The following is a 22,628-nucleotide window of genomic DNA, read 5'->3' as shown; positions in this document are numbered from 1 at the left end:
CCAGTCAATGGATGGGTAATTAATATCCCCCAGAACCACGGTGTTTGGATGTATCTTGATGGATTTCAGTAGATCCAAATAGGCAGAGTAGGTGTCTTGATTCATGGAAGGGGTCCTGTAGCTGAGAATGACTTGAATAAGTGCCCTACCAACAGTTAGTTGCACCTGAAGTGTCTCTGGAGAATCATACTGTTTAACCAATTTGGAGGTGTATTTATCTTTAATGAATATTGATACACCACCTCGTTTAGTTTTCACACCTTCAGTTTGTGGTCTGAACGTGTAGAAGGAGGTATAACCCAGCATGGCTGGGGTATTCTCCACAGCTTTGAACCAGGTCTACATGACTGCACAAATGTCTGTGTCTTCCAAGGTGAGGGCTTCTTCCAGTGAATGCAGTTTCATGTTAAGACTCCTAGCATTTAGCAGCATGACCTTGAGGTTGATTTTTGATGAAATTTTTATGTCAGGAATTGTGTTCTTGTGACATTGCCTAAAAAAGACACTATGGGGGTGGCAAGGGCCTTTGCCACTAGCTGAAATCCCAAGGATGAGAGATGAAGACCATCTCTGACAAAGCATCGAGGTGTATCGATCATGTCATCCCAGGCTGACAGAAACTGGATCCCCTGAGAATGACACCAGAAACTAAGCCAATTACTAAAATACAGCAAAAATAAGGAAACTGACAGCAAATCGCGCCTCCCCACAAACGTAGTAACGACAGCAAAAAACAACGTGTACCAAAGCCACGAGCAGTAACAAATCTGTTTATTCCACTAGTAAAAACGTTTGCAGTACAACTGCTTCCTCAGGCATGAAGTAACAAAGTAAGAAGCTCATCCTTATATAATACAACAAAAAGCAAATAGCACAAGTCACATGATCAGTTAAACCATTATACAATGGAAACATTTAAAAGCCCACATATTTTGAAATATGCTTAGAAAACAACCTATATGAATGTATATACAATCATATACTGCATGTATACATAGAAACAACCAGCACCCTATACATACATTAACACGCCTTACAAATATTCATGTATATGAACAAATACAAAATCATACCATCTTACTTTATTTCTAAGATCTACTAACTCTGGTTTAAGTATAAGCATCATTCAGGTCAGGCGGATATTGAGCTCTGAATCTTAATATCCATTCATTCTCCTGTCTTTCTGTAATTGTTTTCTTGTCACCTCCCCTAAGATGTGTGGGAATGGAATGTAAAATCAAAAACGTAACTTATGTGTGTCATCTGTACTTGCTATATGTTTATAGAGAATCAGTGTCTATTTTTTTCTTATATCTGAAAGATGACTACGAATACTATCTTTAAACCTTTGACTGGTCTTTCCTATAAATTATGCTGGACATTTAGAGCACACCATCACATATATTATATCTCTTGTGTTGCAGTTTCCATAAGCTTTCAAATAAAATACAATTATTACATTTAAGGTGAAGTTGATATGCTGCTCAAGGCCTGGGACATACCTGCCTGTGACACATAATCATAGACTTAATCCTGTCTCTCTTCATGTTATCCAGGGAGGTACATCTCAAGCTGTTCACACCAATATGTACTATGACCAAATCATAACGGTGCTTGTTGCTGAGAGACTTGAGTGCCTGTGTGATCTGATGAATCCTGGCACCAGAAAGACAGCTGACCGTGACTTTCTCCTTGTTCAGCCTGGTGAGGGGGACATCTGCGTGTCTCACTATAGAGTCTCCTATGACTAAGATATTTGGAATGAATGTGCGTTGCCTTATGGGCTTTGATGGTGAGACATGTGCTTGTGCCATTATGTGTATTGTGTGTTGTGAGTGTTATGGCTGGTTTAGTATGTATGTGTTTTGGAGGTTTCTAGTGTTTAGGTAGATTTGTTGTGAGCACCACCACATATGTAAATCAAGGTGTATGCTGTGTGTCATGACTAGGAGTTGTGGTAGGTGGCCGACAACCTGCTTTGTATTCCTATCTATTGTGTGAGAGAGCTGTGATTCCAGATTTATAATGTAGGTGCATCTCTCACAAATGGCACAGGAATGATTTAGAAGTACAGGGTTGTCACTGTACATGAGGCAGTTGGCCAGTGTCAACCAGGCTGGTAGAAAAAGAGGGAAACTGACCGTTCATGGTAATCTTGGTCTGGCTATAACAGCTGAAGAGGGAATACAGCAGGGTGAGGTATTAGTAGGTTTAGGCACAAAGAGATGTGGTTTAGGTAATATTTGTGAGGCTAGAGAAGAGGTGTCTGTAACCGACAATCCCTCCGAGCAGTAGTGCGCAACACTGCGCGATGGGAAACAAGCACAAACTGGTTCAAACACAGGCTTTTTAAAGCAGAAAAACAAAACAGGCAGAGTTTAAATTGTCCATTCAAAATACCCTAAACTGAGTCCTGCAACAGTAACTCTAGCTAGATCAGTGCAAACTGTACCTTCCCACCACGAGGGCACAGGAGGGCCTCTCTAGTCAAAAGATTAACTGTTTTACAAGCTCCAAAGGTCACAAACAGTGCTAGATTCAGTAACCTAGTCTATGCTAGTGTTTTTCAAATGCAGCAAATAAGTAAAATGAACAAAACAAGCAGATGAAGAGTAATTACAGTTGTAAGAGGAATTAAGTTAGCAGACAATCTAAAAATGCATTAAAATATAGTTGCACAATTTAAACAAACAGATATGCTGCAAATATTGTTTTTGTTAATCAGAAAGTACAGAAAACTTTTACAAATACGCACTTATCATTCATAGTCTCTCAGCACGTATTTGGAAAATAGTAGAGCAAGGGCAGAAGGCCTAACTTACTGCAGCTTTGAGGAAACAAGCACAAACTGGTTCAAACACAGTCTTAAAGCAGAAAAACAGGAAATATACAAAGTTCAAATTATCCAATGAAAACATCCTAAAAAGAACTCTGTAACAGTAACTCAAGCTATATCAGTGCAAACTGTACCTTCCTGCCATGAGGGTGCATGGTGTGCCTGTCCAGACAAAATATTAACTGTTTTACAAGCTCCAAAGTTCACAGACATTACTTGATTCAGCAAAATCTGAACCTAGTCTATGCTAGCTCTTTTCAAGTTCAGCAAAATAAGCAAATGAACAAAACAAGCAGATGAACAGTAATTACACTTGTAAGAGAATATCAGTTAGCAGACAATCTAAAATGCATTAAAATACAGTTGCACAGATTAAACAAATAGATATACAGAAAATACTGTTTTAGTTAATCAAAAAATGCAGAAAACAGTTAAAATCATTTATCATTTGCAGTCTCTCAGCGAGTGTTTGGTAAACACTAGAAGAAGGGCTGAAGGCCTTACTTACTGCAGCCAGGTTTTTGGTAAACAGTAGATGGAGGGCTGAAGGCCTTACTCAATGCAGCTTTGAGCAAACAAGCTGTCTTCTTACCATGTCTTCTTAATGCCTCCTTACACTTGAGCAGCTTCAGAGGCTGCCCTTGATAATGTACTGTTATGTATCATATCAATTTGGAAATCATGGGTTCATACCCATTGAAGTCTATCTGTTCTTCACCCACTTTCACACTGTTCAGTCCTTATCTCCTCACCTCTCATCATTCTGTCTGCTAACGTCTCTTTTCTTTGTTGTCCTATAGCCGTTACAGTCTTTAATCACATAAAAAAGCACATGATCACACAACACGCATGCCCAAAATGGACTTATAAAAGATGAAAAATCATCTATTTTCTGTGTAGGTTGCACTACTTGTCAGTGATCGTGTCTGTTGTCATTATGTACTAATACAGAAATAAAACTTCTCATTCTTTGACAAAAGCAAAAACAAAACGAAAGCTATTACATGATAGAACAAAATCCATAAAAGGGAAGTCACCCCTGATCATTATCAGACCAATGATCGAGTACAATGCCCCATTCGGGATTTATCTCACCCGACATCTGCAGCAATTGGAGAGACCCCAAAAGTTCCTCACCAAAAGGATAAAGGGACTCCAAAATCTGTCATATGCTGCCAGATTGAAGAAACTCCAGCTCTATTCAGTCGCATACCGTCTGCTCAGAGGTGACATGTGCCTGACATACAAGGCCATGTCCAACCCGAAATTAATGGACATGCTCCACCTCAAAAATCCAAATCCACCAAAACCACTAGAGCAAGCGACTTAAACCTTAACACGGATATAAATAGGACGTGCTGGAGGGATAGATTTATCACTCAGAGACTCCCTATGCTGTGGAATAAAATCCCGGTCCATGTGAGGCAGAGCACCTCGCTGACTCTGTTCAAGAGAAATCTAGACCTGTGGATGGGAGATCGTAGGTTTACCCCGGGAATCATCTCTGTGTCACTGCTGGACAGAGGCACAACAAACTAATGGGCACAGTATTTTTTCATATAAGGGGTGGCGTAAGCCACAAAAATTTGGGCTAGGCTTATAAATGCCTTAGGGCAGATAGCCTAGTATAAACCTATGAACCTATGAACCTATGAACCTATAACACCTTGGCATCCTTTGTGTAAAAGAACTAACAATCAGTGTGCGACAGCAGGAAATGCTGATCTGTGGTGAAGTTAATAGCTTCACTTTGGCAGCTCTCCTTTCAAATGGAGTTATATGAATATATATATATGTTGATATACTACCAGCAGTGCTTTGATCCCCTGAAAGTTACATGCTATTTGCCAATGTTCATTTTTAAGTCATCCACAGTTGTCTAACTCTCCCAAGAAATATGTTTTCTGACACATATAAGTTGTTCTTTGATTGCACTTGATAATGCACTAGTCCAGAGAAAATCAGTTAGGCAGGCAGGGGTTCAAATCCATGGAAGTCTCCCATATAGAAACCTTCAAAGCAATGTGCATCAAGTGCTAATCACTTACAATGTCTGAGTGCAAATAAATTCTAATTTCTCCAGTTTGGTGTTTTTTTGCTTGGCGTCCGTTTTTATAGCTTGTTCAGTTTTGGTTTGGTTATAGTAAGTATATGTAATAGATTTGCTATTGCTGTGTACCATGCCCAGACAGTAGGGGGAGTATTTTTCCCCACTAGTTATATATAATTTACCATTGTTAATTTTTAAGTCTTTCACAGTGTCCCCCCATTCTCTTGAAATGTGTGTTTTGTGACACATTTGATTAAGTTTTCAGTGGCTTCCCTTGATAGTGCACTACTCCAGAGAGTATCAGGCAGGCAGGAGTGAGTTTTCTGTGGCTTCCCTTGATAGTGCTCTGCTCCAGAGAGTATCAGGCAGGCAGGAGTGGTATACATTGCAGCACTATACTAAGCTATCTATACAATGCAGTAATAGTGAACCATGAAAATGTGACATAAGTTAAACATAATACTGGTATGTGACAGCTTTCATGTGTAAAGAGTTTCATAACACTGTCCATTAGTAGTAAATTTACTGATACATATTTTTTTTCATGGCAAGACATTATATTGTTTTAGTTATTCCGCGGTGGTGCAGTGGTAGTGTTGTTGCCTCACAGCAAGAGGTACTCCCGTTCGATTCTAGGCTTGGGTTGGGAGTGTCTTATGTGTGGAGTCTGCATGTCCCCCTCACGGTCGAGTGGGCATTCGAAAGACATGTGTTGAATGGGCATGCCTTCATTGAAGGTTGGGCATTGGGCTGGCAACTCAACACCATAAAAACCAACTGCCAATCATTAGCAGACCGGAGTTCTGCTGTGGTGACCCCTAAGAGGGAAAAGCCGAAAGACAAACAACAACAACTCTATTCTTGAATTGTGTTAATTGTCAATACACTTGCAGGATGATTTTAATCCCCAGATGGTGGGTATGTTGTTTTCCAATGCTCAGATGTTTTCAGTTTTCAACATGGTTCTACATTTTCCCAACACTTTTGTTTTTATGTTCTTATGTGGCTTCATTTGATATTTTACTGCTGTACAAAATATCATTGCCAAGAGCAAGGGTTCAAGCCCAGTTATGTGTATTTTTGTTGTCCTGATATGATATGTTCCATTTACCCCAGTTGTGTTTTTCATTCCCCTTTTTCTACGATTGCTTCTGTGGCATGCCTTTCTAATTCCCTGGTCTGGAAAATGTCGTTGTCAAAGGCAGGGGTTTGAACTAATTAAGTGTATTTTGGTTGTTTTGCTATCGTGTTTTGATCCCATGAAATGCATTTTTTCAGTCACCTTTACCAAGGCAAGTTGCCAATGCCCTCATCAGGAAAATATTAATGATATATATACATATATATATATATATATATATATATATATATATATATATATATATATATATACACAACACCCTAGCCCAAAGGTTCCTAGAATTTATAAACTCAAATGCTATGGAACAACTTGTTACCACTCCCACAAGAGGGGAAAACATACTGGACCTGATCATCACCAACATGGGGACTCTATGCTCCAGACCAGAAGTGTATCCCTCACTGGTAAGATCAGACCATAAACTAATCTCACTGGATATTCACATCCCGACCCCACCTCCTGCCCAGAAAACCACAGTGAAAAACTTCTCTAAAGCAAATTTCACACTCCTCAAAACAGAGGTGGAATCCTTCAAAGCCCCCGGGCCTGTGGAAAATATGGCCCAGACCGCAGAATCCTTTATAAATGCATTCTATGAACACCTTCAGGAATGCATGGATCATGCAATCCCAAATAAAACCAAGACCCAATCCTTCAAAGGCAGATGTCCTGTCTGGTGGACCCCAGCCATAAACCAACTATACAATAGAAGGAGGAAGCTACTAAATGATAGAGCAAAATCCCAAAAAGGGAAGGCATCTCTGATCAGTATTAGCAAAAAACTATGGGCAATCATTAAATCGTCTAAGGCCAGCTTCGAGAGAAAAATTGCACAGGACACTAAGGATAATCACAAGGCTTTCTTTAGTTATGTTAGGAACCTGGGTGGGAATTCCCAGATATGCTCAGACTTAGTCCAAAATGACAAAAAATACACCGAGCCCACAGACATTGCCAACATCCTAGCTGACAGGTGCAGCGCAAACTCCCCCCCCTCCCCACCAAAAGGGCAAATATCTATCCCAGCAGAGTGCTACTCCCCTGACATCTCAGATGCTCAGGTAAGAGCCGCCCTCTCCAAAGCAAAAAACACAGCATCAATGGGACCAGATGGTGTCCCGGGCTGCGTCCTACATGAACTCCAAGAAGAGCTAAACCCAAACATAAAGCTACTGTTCAATCTCAGCCTTACTACAGGATATGTACCCAAAGTGTACAGCAACAGTGGTACCTCTCCACAAAGGTGGTGCCTCAATGGATCCTGTAAACTATCACCCCATAAGCCTGACTAGCTTGGTCTGCAAAGCTATGGAAAGGATCATCATGGACCTCATAAATAAAGATATTGAGGACCTACAGACACTGGATCCTATCCAGTTCGGCTTTGTTAAGGGCAGATCTTGCCTCTTAAACCTGGTTGATTTCTTTGAAACAGTCACCAAGGCCATTGACAAGGGGAAGGTGGTCCACACAGCCTACCTGGACCTCGCAAAAGCCTTCGATACAATACCCCACTCGGGCATTATAGATAAGCTCACCAGCTTAAATGTAAACCCCTATGTCACTAGATGGGTTGCAAACTGGCTCAAGGACAGAACCCACATGGTTAGAATTGCTGGAGCCATGTCAGACTCCAAACCAGTTACAAGTGGCATCCCACAAGGCTCAGTCCTGGAACCTCTCTTGTTCTGTATATATTTCTCGGAGGTACAGGCCAACACGGAAGGACTGTGGCTGACCAAGTTCACAGATGACTGCAAACTGGGCGCCATAATCAACTCTCCTGCTGACACAAGCATCCTCCAAAAGGGCCTCAGAAACAGACAACTGGTGCCAGAGCCATGGCCTCAAGCTAAACGCCAAAAAGTGTATAATCATCCCCTTTGGCAAAAACAAAGTGCCCATAAATTACCACATAGGTGGTAATCCATTAAGTACAGAAGAAGTAATTAGGGACCTGGGGACCCAAGTTGATAGCAGTCTCTCATTTGACAACCACGTGGCCAAAGTGGTTAGAAAAACATTTTATATAGTTCACCTAATCATGAAGGGATTCACATCTAGATCAGGGGAGGTCATCGTGCCTCTTTACGCATCCCTCATCAGGCCCATAATTGAGTACAATGCCCCTTTTGGGATGTACCTTACCAGACACCTGCAGCAACTGGAAAGACCCCAAAAGTACCTCACCAAGAGGATCAAAGGCCTCAAACAGATGCCATATGCTGCCCGGTTAAAGAAACTCCAGCTCTACTCAGTGGCATACCGCCTGTTCAGGGGCGATCTGTGCCTGACGTATAAAGCCATGTCCAACCCGGAATTAATGGACATGCTGCACCTCAGAAAATCCAAATCCCATCGAGGTACATGCTCGAGAGACTTGAACCTAATAACTGAAATAAATAGGACATGCTGGAGGGACAGATTCATAACCCAGAGGCTCCCTTCACTCTGGAATAAAATCCAAGTCCAGGTTAGGCAGAGTCCCTCATTGACTCTCTTCAAGAGGAATCTTGATGAGTGGATGGGAGATCGTAGGTTTAACCTGGGTATCACTTCTGTGTCACTGTTAGACAGAGGCACAGTATACTAACCTCGAAAAAGGGCATAGCAAAATTAATTTAAAATGGGTGGCGAAAGCCAAACACATTCTGGCTAGGCTTATAAATGCCCTAGGGCAGATAGCCTAGTATGAACCTATGAATCTATGAAGCTATATATATATATATATATATATATATAGGTTCATAGGGTCTATGTAAGCCTAGCCAACAAGGTTCTCTGACGTTTGCCATCCGTGGATGCTATTTACCTGCACCCCTGTCTAGCAGGGCCACCAATGTGATTCCCAGGATAAATTTCCTATTACCCATCCACTCATTAAAATTTTTCTTGAAGAGTGCTAGTGACAAACTCTGTCTGACATAGATAAGTAGTTTGTTCCAGTGTATGGGAAGTGTCTGGGACAGGGATCTATCCCTCCAGCATGTTCTGTTAATTGTTGTGATGAGATTTAGGTCTCTTGAGTGTGTGGCTCTGGGGGACTGGGATTTCTTTAGGTGTAGCATGTCCAGCAGCTCAGGGTTTGACATACCTTTGTATGTTAGGCAGAGATCACCTCAGTGTAGGTGATATGCTACGGAGTAAAGCCAGAGTTTTTTGAGGCGGTCAGCATAGGGTAACTGTTTGAGTCCCATAATCCTCTTTGTGAAGTATTTTTGTGGCCTTTCTAGCTGCTGCAGATGTCTTGTAAGATACATTCCAAATGGGGTGTTATACTCTATAATGGGCCTGATGAAAGCTGAGTAAAGGGAAACAATGACTTCTTTTTCCTGGATGAGAACCTTTTCATGATGAGATGTGCTATGTACAAGGATTTCCTGACTACGGTGGTGATGTGATTATCAAAGGAGAGGCTACTGTCCACTAGAGTCCAGAGGTGTCTTATCACGCCTTCAGTGTTAAGTGGGCTGCCACCTATGTGGTAGTCCATGTGTACAGGGTTTTTACCAAAAGGGATGACAATGGATCTTTTGGCGTTAATCTTGAGGCCATGGCTCTGACACCAGGCATCAGTCTCAGTGAGGCCCTTTTGCAGGATGTCCACATCTGTTAGGGACTCGACTATGGCACCCAATTTGCAGTCATCCCAGAACTTTGTCAGTTAGAGGCCCTCTGTGTTGGCCTGTACTTCAGAGAGGTAGATCCCAAACAGGAGGGGACCCAAGACTGAACCCTGTGGTACTCCACTTGTCACAGGTTTGGAGCCAGATTTGAAGTCCGCAGTTTTTACAGTGTGGGTTCTGTCTGTGAGCCAGTTGGTGACCCATCTTGTCACGTACAGATTTATACCCAGCTTTGTGAGTTTATTTATGATGCCAGAATGGGGGATGGTGTTGAAAGCCTTGGCAAGGTCGAGATAGGCTGTGTGGGCTGCCTTACCCTCATCCACGGCTTTGGTGACTGTTTCAAAGAAGTCGACTAGGTTCAGGAGACATGATCTGCCCTTCAGAAATCCGAACTGGGTGGGGTCCAGAGTTTGGAGGCTACCAATATCATTGTTTACGCGTTCCATGATAATATGCTCCATGGCCTTGCAGACCAGGCTTGTCAGGCTAATAGGGCAATAGTTCCCAGGGTCCATGGTAGGTCCCCCTTTGTGGAGTGGTACAACTGTTGCCATACACCATTCAGTGGGTACAAAGCCTGTCGAGAGGCTATGATTGAACATGGTGCTTAGGTGGGTGGCTAGTTCGTTCTGAAGCTCATGTAGAATGCAGCCAGGGATATTGTCTGGTCCCATGGATGCTGTGTTCTTGGCTTTCGATAGCACAGTTTTTACATGTTCAGTTGTGATTGCAGGGACACTGCATTCTTCCAGTATGGATATGGGCCCTTTAGGAGGTGAGGGTGTGGTAAAGTTGGCACTGAACCTGTATGCCAGGATATTGGTGATATCAGTTGTTTCTGTGAATTTTGTGCCATTGTACCTCAGAGCAGATCTGGGTGTTGCCATTGAGATTCTTGACATAGCTGTAAAATGCTTTGTGGTTGTCCTTAGAGTCAGTGGCAATCTTATTTTCATAGTTCGCGTTGGAGGATTTTATGAGAGATCTCATCTTCTTGCTGAGACTGACCAGAGAGCTCCTCCACTCATGGGATTTTATTCTCTTTTGCAACAGCTTCTTCCTTCTGTTGTAGAATTTGTTAATAGCAGAGGACCACCAGATTGGTTTCCTTTTTTTAGGAGACTGCGTCTTGGTTCTATTAGGGATGGCATGATCCATGCACCCTAGTAGGTGCTTACAGAGTGCGTTTGTATAGGATTTGGCAGTGGTAACTGTATTATCCATTTGCATGGGGGTTGTGAAGATGGGTCACTTCTGCCTTAACTAGCATGAAGTTGCTTTGGAGAAGTTTTTTAATGTGGTTTCCTTAGTGGGGGTGGGGGTGGGATGTGGATATCTAGGGTGATTAGTTTATGGTCGGATCTGACAAATGAGGAGTTGACTTCAAGTGTGGAGCACCTGTCACTCATGTTGGTGAGTACTAGGTCTAGGATATTTTTGCCCCTGTTAGGGGTGTGGACAAGTTGATCCAGGGCATTGGAGTTTACAAATTCTAGGAAGCGCTGAGGAAAGGAGTTAGTACAAGAGTAGTTTTCCCAGTTAATGGTGGGGTAGTTGAAATCTGCCAATATTAGAATGTTTGGCTGGACCCTGATATTCTCTATTATATCAAGAAAAGAGGAGCGGGAATCCTGGGGCATAGTGGGAGATCTGCAGCAAGCTATAATATGGATTGCAGTTTGGCACAGGGTTAGTTGCACTTTTATAATTTCAGATTAATTATGTTGGGCAACTAGCCTGGAGGTGTGGTGTCCTTAATGAATATGGACATACCTCTGCCCTTGGTGTTCTGGTCCTGGTTTCATGGCTGAAAGGTATGGTATGAGTTTTATCCTGGTAATGCAGGGGTGCTCTCTGGAGCTCTGAACCAGGTTTCAGTCACTGCACAGATATTGATATTCTCCATTTTGAGGAGTGCCTGATGTGAGTGCATTTATAACTTTAGGCTTCTAGCATTGAGTAGCATTACCCTCAGTTTTTGCTTGCCTGTATCAGTTACGTGGTGGTTTTGTTTTTTGAGCTTTGCCTAAAAAAGGCACTATAGGGGCGGCAAGAGCCTTAGCCAGTATCCGTAATCCCAGGGGTGACAGGTGCAGGTCATCTCTGGCAAAGCATTGTGGCCTGTCAGCCATGTCGTCCAAGGCAGACAAATACTGGATCCCCTTTGAATGACACCAGAAGTTTAGCCAATTGTTGAAGTCAATCATTTTGTCCTTGTATTGCGGTATCATTCTGGGCGAAGATAGGATGCTACTCGGGGCTAGGGTCATACCTGCATGGATTACAAGATCAGAGATATCCTCCATGTCTCTTTTCATGTAATCCAGGGAGGTATGTCTCAGGTCATTCACACCAACATGGACAATGACTGAGTCATATTTGTACTTGTTCTGGAGTGACCTGAGTGCGTGGGTTATGTGGCGGATCCGGGCACCTGACAGGCAGCTAACAGTAACCTTCTCCTTGTCTGTTCTGGTATGACCAATGTGTTTGGTATGTAGTTTTGCCTCATGGGCAGTGGTTGAGTGGCAAACTGAGTCTGTGTGTTATGTGTCTTTTGGGTTGTGGTGAGGGCTTGAGGTTGCTTGCGTTTTTCTGCATTGGAGGTCTCTGTTGTTTGGATAGATTATTACTGAGAGCCTCCAAGAATGATTTTGTGTATCTATGTGTGGGTCTTGATGGTGTAGATGTACTGGGACTATGTGGTGTGTGTGGTGTGGAGTGGGTGTTTGCCTTCTCCTCCTGACTGACAAGTTCAGTCTTGGAATGAGAGAGCTTTGCTTCCAGTTTGGCTAGATAAATGCATCTCTCACAGGTTGTAGTGTTGGGTGGTAGGAGGAGAGGGTTGTCAGTGTACATGAGGCAATTGCTACATTGCCCCAAGATGCCCAGATTTATCAGGTAGACAGGAGAGAACACCAGGAGCTGTCCCTTGGACATGCCTGAATAGACACTATTTACCTCTAGAAGTGAGGAGAGTAAGTACAAAAGCTAATTTCCTCTAGGTAATGAGGAAGGTTAAGTACTGTAGTAGTTTTTAACTTATATAGTGCTTACAAGTTCTGAACCAGTGCTGAGCACGAGGAGGCAAATTCAAGTGCTAAAACTAAGAATCTGGCTAGTTCCAAGGTAAAAACTGAGGAGGAGACTTTATGGCACCAGGAATAGTTTTATCCTAGCTAAGTGGCACTGCACGATGCACAAAACGTAGCAAACATGGGGTTTTAAGCAGAAAAGATGAAAGGGGTAGAAATAGCCCAAAACAGTCCATAAAACTACAGTTTCTAGGTTGAAGACACTCCTCCAGTGACAGATAGGCTATTCCAAAGCAAACCACTTTCAGTGATGAACAGAGAATCTTCCCTCTATCTTAGAAAGGTCAGAGCAACACAGAAACATACAAACAGCCCAGGATTCAGCAAAATCTGAAAAACAGACTTTACTAGATCTAGAAAGGTGGGAAACAAGTATAGGGACAGGATTTTTTTTGTTTGTTTTTTTTTTCAAAAAGTTAAGTCAAGAACAGCAAATAAACACTTTTAATGCAGAAAATAGACAATCACATTTCAATGTGTAGCCTTCTACAGTTAAACAGATAGAAAACATTTAAAAATGAATGCTTTAAAGTGCAAACAATATATGGTAAAAAAAAAAAACAGTTCAGATAAGTAGCAAAGTTAATAAAAAAGCAGTCGGAACAATGCGGCTAGGAATATCAAGCAATAAAAAGCAAAAGAGAGGTAGTTAAAAAGCAAAAGAGTGGTAGTTAAAAAGCAAAAGAGTGGTAGTTAAAAAGCAAAAGAGAGGTAGTTAAAAAGCAAAAGAGAGGTAGTTAAAAAGCAAAAGAGAGGTAGTTAAAAAGCAAAAGAGTGGTAGTTAAAAAGCAAAAGAGAGGTAGTTAAAAAGCAAAAGAGTGATAGTTAAAAAGCAAAAGAGTGGTAGTTAAAAAGCAAAAGAGAGGTAGTTAAAAAGTAAAAAAGTGGTAGTTAAAAAGCAAAAGAGTGGTAGTTAAAAAGCAAAAGAGTGGTAGTTAAAAAGCAAAAGAGAGGTAGTTAAAAAGCAAAAGAGAGGTAGTTAAAAAGCAAAAGAGTGGTAGTTAAAAAGCAAAAGAGAGGTATTTAAAAAGCAAAAGAGAGGTATTTAAAAAGCAAAAGAGAGGTAGTTAAAAAGCAAAAGAGTGGTAGTTAAAAAGCAAAAGAGTGGTAGTTAAAAAGCAAAAGAGAGGTAGTTAAAAAGCAAAAGAGAGGTATTTAAAAAGCAAAAGAGTGGTAGTTAAAAAGCAAAAGAGAGGTAGTTAAAAAGCAAAAGAGTGATAGTTAAAAAGCAAAAGAGTGGTAGTTAAAAAGCAAAAGAGTGGTAGTTAAAAAGTAAAAGAGAGGTAGTTAAAAAGCAAAAGAGTGGTAGTTAAAAAGCAAAAGAGAGGTAGTTAAAAAGCAAAAGAGAGGTAGTTAATCCACTCAAAGTCTCCTTTTCACTCTCCTGAGGTAGGACTCTGCAGAACAGCCAGTCCGACTCTTCTGAGGTAATGCAAGTGCAAAGCCTGCACAAGCACGGGTTTTCACTGTAGAACTCTGCAGAACAGCCAGGCTGACTCTTCTGAGGTAATGCAAGTGCAAAGCCTGCACAAGCACGAGTTTTCACTGTAGAACTCTGCAGAACAGCCAGGCCGACTCTTCTGAGGTAATGCAAGTGCAAAAGCTGCACAAGCACGGGTTTTAAGCAGAAAGATGAAAGGGATATAAATAGCCCAAAACGGCCAATAAAACTACAGTTTCTGGGAATTTTATATATATATATATATATATATATATATATATATATATATATATATATATATATAAGTTAAATTCCATTCATGTGTACTTCTTTCTTTCTTGATATCACATGTCCAGTTCCAATAAAAGTAAACATATTTATCATTAATGCGCACGTATTGCAGAAAGTTTGGCACTTTCAAGCCTAAACACATTTTTTTTAGGATTCTTCTGCCATTGTTGAGCTAGGAGGTTGGAAGATATGGGCTCCTGCCCCACTGCCATCCTGGTCATTCCTTGTGTTGTACCACGTACTTTCTTTACCTTTTCATCTCCTTCTGTTTGTGCTATACTACTATTTCCAACCTATAGTATGATCAAAAAACAGACACCACATAAATGTTGAAAATGAGCATTTAATTCAAAATCATCTCTCTGTGGTCATCTGTTGTATGACAGTTGACAGACAGAGATGGTGTTGCCAATATATATAATCAGAGATGAATGGCACTCCACATCCTGTGGCAAAACCAATAGAAACTCCTTGGCACAAGCTAATCTATCATACGTATGAGCTAGGCACCACTGAACATACCGATTTGAAATAAAGTGCAGCCACCATCATTATTTGAACTACTTCAATGGCTCATTGTTCTCATGACATTGTCCGTACTGCTTCAATAAACTGCCTGCAATTTTGAAATACCCTGGTGGTTATATGCTCTTTTACAACTGTTTGGTTTGCAATCAAAACATCTGAGAAGAAACAGGGTTATGACAAATTTAGATAGAAAGTCTGGGGAGACAGATCGGTTGAAGTTAGGAAGTGTGTGAAGAAGGGGTTGTTAGGAGGCATAAGGTATGAATAGGCACCTGTTCACATTTAGGGATATAGTTTATCCAGGGGTTGAGCAAGAACAAACCTAGATTCAGGGTAAGAAATCCTTCAGAATGGTTTTAAAGGACTGGAAGGATTGCATTGACCTGATGGATATAGGTAAGGAGATCCAGGCCTTAGCAACATGGTATGAATGCAAATCCTGTCCAACGAATTATCTTAATTTATCGTATCCAGCCTGTTCTATGTAGAGTTCACATTTTTCAAAATTCATTTATTTTCATTGCACCTTCTTCATTCTGCTTTTACAAAAGTTGTGAAATCCCAGCATAACGTCCCCCAGCTATCAACAACATCATCCCCAGTTGCTTCCTAAATAGCCTGAAACATGACCTATCAGGGCAACTTGAGTCACTTTTAAACTACAAACTCAAAACAGGCTGTATACAAAGTGAATGGAGGATGGCAACGGTTATCCTTCCTCACAAGGGTAGACCATCAACCAACCCTGGAAACTTCAGATCAATTAGTCTGACTAATCTAATATGCAAAGCCAGGGAATGAATTATCATGGAAATGATCAGGAAAAACATTGAGAACATATAGACACTGGACCCATCTGAGTTTGGTTTTGTTGAAAGAAGGTTATCCCTACTTTATCTGGTAAAATTCTTTAGGAAGGTAATCAAGGCAATGGGTGAAGGGACAATGGTGCCTACTGCTTACCTAAACCTGGCTAAGACATTCAACACAAAACCCGCTAAGGTATTGTGGACAAACTCACCAAACTAGACATAAATCCCTACACAACTTACTGGATTGACAGCTGGCTCACAGAAAGGACCCAAGAAGTCAGATTGGTGAGACCACCTCCACCAAGAGACAGGTCACCAGTGGTGTAACATGGGTTACATGTTGGGCCCACTCCTGTTTGATATCTACTTCGTGGAGGTCAAGGCTAATGTCGCAAGACTCTGGCTCTATCATAAATTCCTCCCATGGCACTAATATCCTGCGAGAGGGTCTAACACAGACAAATGAATGGTGCCAAAATCACAGATTAAAACTCAATGCAGAGAAATGCATTACAGTGCTTTATGGAAAAACAAGTAAGGGCTGACCTGATAATTAGAGATAATATATGGTAATATATGGTAATATATGGTAATATATGATAATATATGGTAATATATGGTAATATATGGTAATATATGTAGTCAGTAATCTGGCCTTTGGCCTACATGTAGCTAAGGTAGCAAGAAAATCATTCTATGTTTACTAACTTATAAGTAAGGGTGTGGAGGATATGGCATTCAGGTCCAGGAAGTTATAGTACCACTCTACTCATCCATTATCAGACCAATCATTGAGTACAGTGCCATCTTCAGAATGTGTTGAATAGACATAGACATATGCAACAGCTAGAACACCTAGAGAAGTTCCTCACCAAGATAATCTAGTGTATTAACACACTGTCCTATACAGATTGCCTTAGAGCCTTGTCTCTATACTTGGCCTCCTAGAGGTTGTTGTGAGGTGCTCTATGCTTGGGCATATAAAGAATCCTTAGATCCACACCTGATGCAGCTTTTGCACATCCACAAAATGAGCAGCACAAGCTCCAAGGATTTGAACGTTGCTTCCAACATAAATAGAACATGCTGGCAAGAGAGATGTGTGACACAGAGTAATGAGCAGCACAAGCTCCAAGGATTTGAACGTTGCTTCCAACATAAATAGAACATGCTGGCAAGAGTGATGTGTGACACAGAGTAATGAGCAGCACAAGCTCCAAGGATTTGAACGTTGCTTCCAACATAAATAGAACATGCTGGCAAGAGAGATGTGTGACACAGAGTAATGAGCAGCACAAGCTCGAAGGATTTGAACGTTGCTTCCAACATAAATAGAACATGCTGGCAAGAGAGATGTGTGACACAGAGTAATGAGCAGCACAAGCTCCAAGGATTTGAACGTTGCTTCCAACATAAATAGAACATGCTGGCAAGAGAGATGTGTGACACAAAGTAATGAGCAGCACAAGCTCCAAGGATTTGAACGTTGCTTCCAACATAAATAGAACATGCTGGCAAGAGAGATGTGTGACACAGAGTAATGAGAAGCACAAGCTCTAAGGATTTGAACGTTGCTTCCAACATAAATAGAACATGCTGGCAAGAGAGATGTGTGACACAAAGTAATGAGCAGCACAAGCTCTAAGGATTTGAACGTTGCTTCCAACATAAATAGAACATGCTGGCAAGAGAGATGTGTGACACAGAGTAATGAGCAGCACAAGCTCCAAGGATTTGAACGTTGCTTCCAACATAAATAGAACATGCTGGCAAGAGAGATGTGTGACACAGAGTAATGAGCAGCACAAGCTCCAAGGATTTGAACGTTGCTTCCTACATAAATAGAACATGCTGGCAAGAGAGATGTGTGACACACAGTAATGAGCAGCACAAGCTCCAAGGATTTGAACGTTGCTTCCAACATAAATAGAAGATGCTGGCAAGAGACATGTGTGACACAGAGTAATGAGCAGCACAAGCTCCAAGGATTTGAACGTTGCTTCAAACATAAATAGAACATTCTGGCAAGAGAGATGTGTGACACAGAGTAATGAGCAGCACAAACTCCAAGGATTTGAACGTTGCTTCCAACATAAATAGAACATTCTGGCAAGAGAGATGTGTGACACAGAGTAATGAGCAGCACAAGCTCCAAGGATTTGAACGTTGCTTCCAACATAAATAGAACATGCTGGCAAGAGAGATGTGTGACACAGAGTAATGAGCAGCACAAGCTCCAAGGATTTGAACGTTGCTTCCAACATAAATAGAACATGCTGGCAAGAGAGATGTGTGACACAGAGTAATGAGCAGCACAAGCTCCAAGGATTTGAACGTTGCTTCCAACATAAATAGAACATGCTGGCAAGAGAGATGTGTGACACAAAGTAATGAGCAGCACAAGCTCCAAGGATTTGAACGTTGCTTCCAACATAAATAGAAGATGCTGGCAAGAGAGATGTGTGACACAGAGTAATGAGCAGCACAAGCTCCAAGGATTTGAATGTTGCTTCCAACATAAATAGAACATGCTGGCAAGAGAGATGTGTGACACAAAGTAATGAGCAGCACAAGCTCCAAGGATTTGAACGTTGCTTCCAACATAAATAGAACATTCTGGCAAGAGAGATGTGTGACACAGAGTAATGAGCAGCACAAGCTCCAAGGATTTGAACGTTGCTTCCAACATAAATAGAACATGCTGGCAAGAGAGATGTGTGACACAAAGTAATGAGCAGCACAAGCTCCAAGGATTTGAACGTTGCTTCCAACATAAATAGAACATGCTGGCAAGAGAGATGTGTGACACAGAGTAATGAGCAGCACAAGCTCCAAGGATTCGAAAGTTGCTTCCAACATAAATAGAACATGCTGGCAAGAGAGATGTGTGACACAGAGTAATGAGCAGCACAAGCTTGAAGGATTTGAACGTTGCTTCCAACATAAATAGAACATGCTGGCAAGAGAGATGTGTGACACAGAGTAATGAGCAGCACAAGCTCTAAGGATTTGAACGTTGCTTCCAACATAAATAGAACATGCTGGCAAGAGAGATGTGTGACACAAAGTAATGAGCAGCACAAGCTCCAAGGATTTGAACGTTGCTTCCAACATAAATAGAACATGCTGGCAAGAGAGATGTGTGACACAAAGTAATGAGCAGCACAAGCTCCAAGGATTTGAATGTTGCTTCCAACATAAATAGAACATGCTGGCAAGAGAGATGTGTGACACAAAGTAATTAGCAGCACAAGCTCGAAGGATTTGAACGTTGCTTCCAACATAAATAGAACATGCTGGCAAGAGTGATGTGTGACACAAAGTAATGAGCAGCACAAGCTCCAAGGATTTGAACGTTGCTTCCAACATAAATAGAACATGCTGGCAAGAGAGATGTGTGACACAAAGTAATGAGCAGCACAAGCTCCAAGGATTTGAGCGTTGCTTCCAACATAAATAGAACATGCTGGCAAGAGATGTGTGGCACAAAGTAATGAGCAGCACAAGCTCCAAGGATTTGAACGTTGCTTCCAACATAAATAGAACATGCTGGCAAGAGAGATGTGTGACACAGAGTAATGAGCAGCACAAGCTCCAAGGATTTGAACGTTGCTTCCAACATAAATAGAACATGCTGGCAAGAGAGATGTGTGACACAGAGTAATGAGCAGCACAAGCTCCAAGGATTTGAACGTTGCTTCCAACATAAATAGAACATGCTGGCAAGAGAGATGTGTGGCACAGAGTAATGAGCAGCACAAGCTCCAAGGATTTGAACGTTGCTTCCAACATAAATAGAACATGCTGGCAAGAGAGATGTGTGACACAAAGTAATGAGCAGCACAAGCTCCAAGGATTTGAACGTTGCTTCCAACATAAATAGAACATGCTGGCAAGAGAGATGTGTGACACAAAGTAATGAGCAGCACAAGCTCCAAGGATTTGAATGTTGCTTCCAACATAAATAGAACATGCTGGCAAGAGAGATGTGTGACACAGAGTAATGAGCAGCACAAGCTCCAAGGATTTGAACGTTGCTTCCAACATAAATAGAACATGCTGGCAAGAGAGATGTGTGACACAGAGTAATGAGCAGCACAAGCTCCAAGGATTTGAACGTTGCTTCCAACATAAATAGAACATGCTGGCAAGAGAGATGTGTGACACAGAGTAATGAGCAGCACAAGCTCCAAGGATTTGAACGTTGCTTCCAACATAAATAGAACATGCTGGCAAGAGAGATGTGTGACACAAAGTAATGAGCAGCACAAGCTCCAAGGATTTGAACGTTGCTTCCAACATAAATAGAACATGCTGGCAAGAGATGTGTGACACAGAGTAATGAGCAGCACAAGCTCCAAGGATTTGAACGTTGCTTCCAACATAAATAGAACATGCTGGCAAGAGAGATGTGTGACACAGAGTAATGAGCAGCGCAAGCTCCAAGGATTTGAACGTTGCTTCCAACATAAATAGAACATGCTGGCAAGAGAGATGTGTGACACAGAGTAATGAGCAGCACAAGCTCCAAGGATTTGAACGTTGCTTCCAACATAAATAGAACATGCTGGCAAGAGAGATGTGTGGCACAAAGTAATGAGCAGCACAAGCTCCAAGGATTTGAACGTTGCTTCCAACATAAATAGAAGATGCTGGCAAGAGAGATGTGTGACACAGAGTAATGAGCAGCACAAGCTCCAAGGATTTGAACGTTGCTTCCAACATAAATAGAACATGCTGGCAAGAGATGTGTGACACAGAGTAATGAGCAGCACAAGCTCTAAGGATTTGAACGTTGCTTCCTACATAAATAGAACATGCTGGCAAGAGAGATGTGTGACACAGAGTAATGAGCAGCACAAGCTCCAAGGATTTGAACGTTGCTTCCAACATAAATAGAACATGCTGGCAAGAGAGATGTGTGACACAGAGTAATGAGCAGCACAAGCTCCAAGGATTTGAACGTTGCTTCCAACATAAATAGAACATGCTGGCAAGAGATGTGTGACACAGAGTAATGAGCAGCACAAGCTCCAAGGATTTGAACGTTGCTTCCAGCATAAATAGAACATGCTGGCAAGAGAGATGTGTGACACAGAGTAATGAGCAGCACAAGCTCCAAGGATTTGAACGTTGCTTCCAACATAAATAGAACATGCTGGCAAGAGAGATGTGTGACACAGAGTAATGAGCAGCACAAGCTCCAAGGATTTGAACGTTGCTTCCAACATAAATAGAACATGCTGGCAAGAGAGATGTGTGACACAGAGTAATGAGCAGCACAAGCTCCAAGGATTTGAACGTTGCTTCCAACATAAATAGAACATGCTGGCAAGAGAGATGTGTGACACAGAGTAATGAGCAGCACAATCTCCAAGGATTTGAACGTTGCTTACAACATAAATAGAACATGCTGGCAAGAGAGATGTGTGACACAGAGTAATGAGCAGCACAAGCTCCAAGGATTTGAACGTTGCTTCCAACATAAATAGAACATGCTGGCAAGAGTGATGTGTGACACAAAGTAATGAGCAGCACAAGCTCCAAGGATTTGAACGTTGCTTCCAACATAAATAGAACATGCTGGCAAGAGAGATGTGTGACACAAAGTAATGAGCAGCACAAGCTCCAAGGATTTGAACGTTGCTTCCAACATAAATAGAAGATGCTGGCAAGAGAGATGTGTGAGACAGAGTAATGAGCAGCACAAGCTCCAAGGATTTGAACGTTGCTTCCAACATAAATAGAACATGCTGGCAAGAGAGATGTGTGACACAAAGTAATGAGCAGCACAAGCTCCAAGGATTTGAACGTTGCTTCCAACATAAATAGAACATGCTGGCAAGAGAGATGTGTGACACAGAGTAATGAGCAGCACAAGCTCCAAGGATTTGAACGTTGCTTCCAACATAAATAGAACATTCTGGCAAGAGAGATGTGTGACACAAAGTAGAGTCCATATATTGAAATATAACCTTGACCACTGGATAGGAAGTCACAAATTCATCCCTAGGCTGGCCTCATTGTCTCTTAAAATGGCCAACAAAAAACATTCCCTAACTAAAAAAAAACCTCCACATAACTTTTTAACAATCTCATAACTAACACACCCCTTCTAACAAACATACCCCCCAATTAAGATGCACCTTTTACCAGGGGATGCAATTGGGTTGGTTTGCATGGCTGGGCCTATAAAGGTCCTGGTGACTGTTAGCCTAGTGTATACCTATGTGTACACCTGTGAACCTGTGATCCTAAAATTGTCTTGCTCTGCATGTCCCATAGTGTTTTATGCAGTCCATCTCTGTCAGTTCTGTTACTATAGTGTAACCTTTACTCCACCTTCAGCCATCGGTTTACTTTTTTTTCCATTGCACATTTCTCTCTCTACAGATATATATATTTGTTGCCATTGATTACATCAACTTTATATAACAGTGTTGTCATACTCACATTGATTGCTGGGGATGCTTGTTCACTGTCATTGTTTACCTCAGCTACTCATGGTTTGCTGTGGTCCTGGGGTGCCTTACCACAGGTCAGTAATGTGACTGTGATGTGACCTTCCTCATCTTGCACAAAGACCTGACAGCATGCATATACGATTAGTATTGCTTTTTGTCATGCTTGTAATGTCAGTAGAGCTGGCATGGTCACGATTACGGATGAGGTGTTTATGAATACCCAAGTCTGTATGGCCAAAAAATAAATGAAGAGACAGAGAGAGAGTGAGAAAGATCATCTCTGTGAAATTATGGAATATTCTCATAAAATAAGCACTATGTTCATAGAAGTAGTCACATAA

At 41.5% G+C, this 22,628-nt stretch overlaps 1 protein-coding gene across 1 annotated transcript in view; it reads left to right on the top strand.

The window, feature by feature from the left end:
* LOC122810828 (nascent polypeptide-associated complex subunit alpha, muscle-specific form-like) overlaps positions 1–22,628 on the top strand; it is a 68,792-nt gene that overhangs the window by 7,833 nt on the left and 38,331 nt on the right. The gene's annotated exons all lie outside the window — the stretch shown is intronic.

Source organism: Protopterus annectens, chromosome 9.part0 (genome assembly GCF_019279795.1).
Source record: "Protopterus annectens isolate FY-2018-M chromosome 9.part0, PAN1.0, whole genome shotgun sequence".
In the NCBI taxonomy this organism is placed as follows: Eukaryota; Metazoa; Chordata; order Ceratodontiformes; family Protopteridae; genus Protopterus; species Protopterus annectens.
Note: the sequence above shows the minus strand (reverse complement) of the source record. Positions and strands in the feature narration are given on the sequence as shown.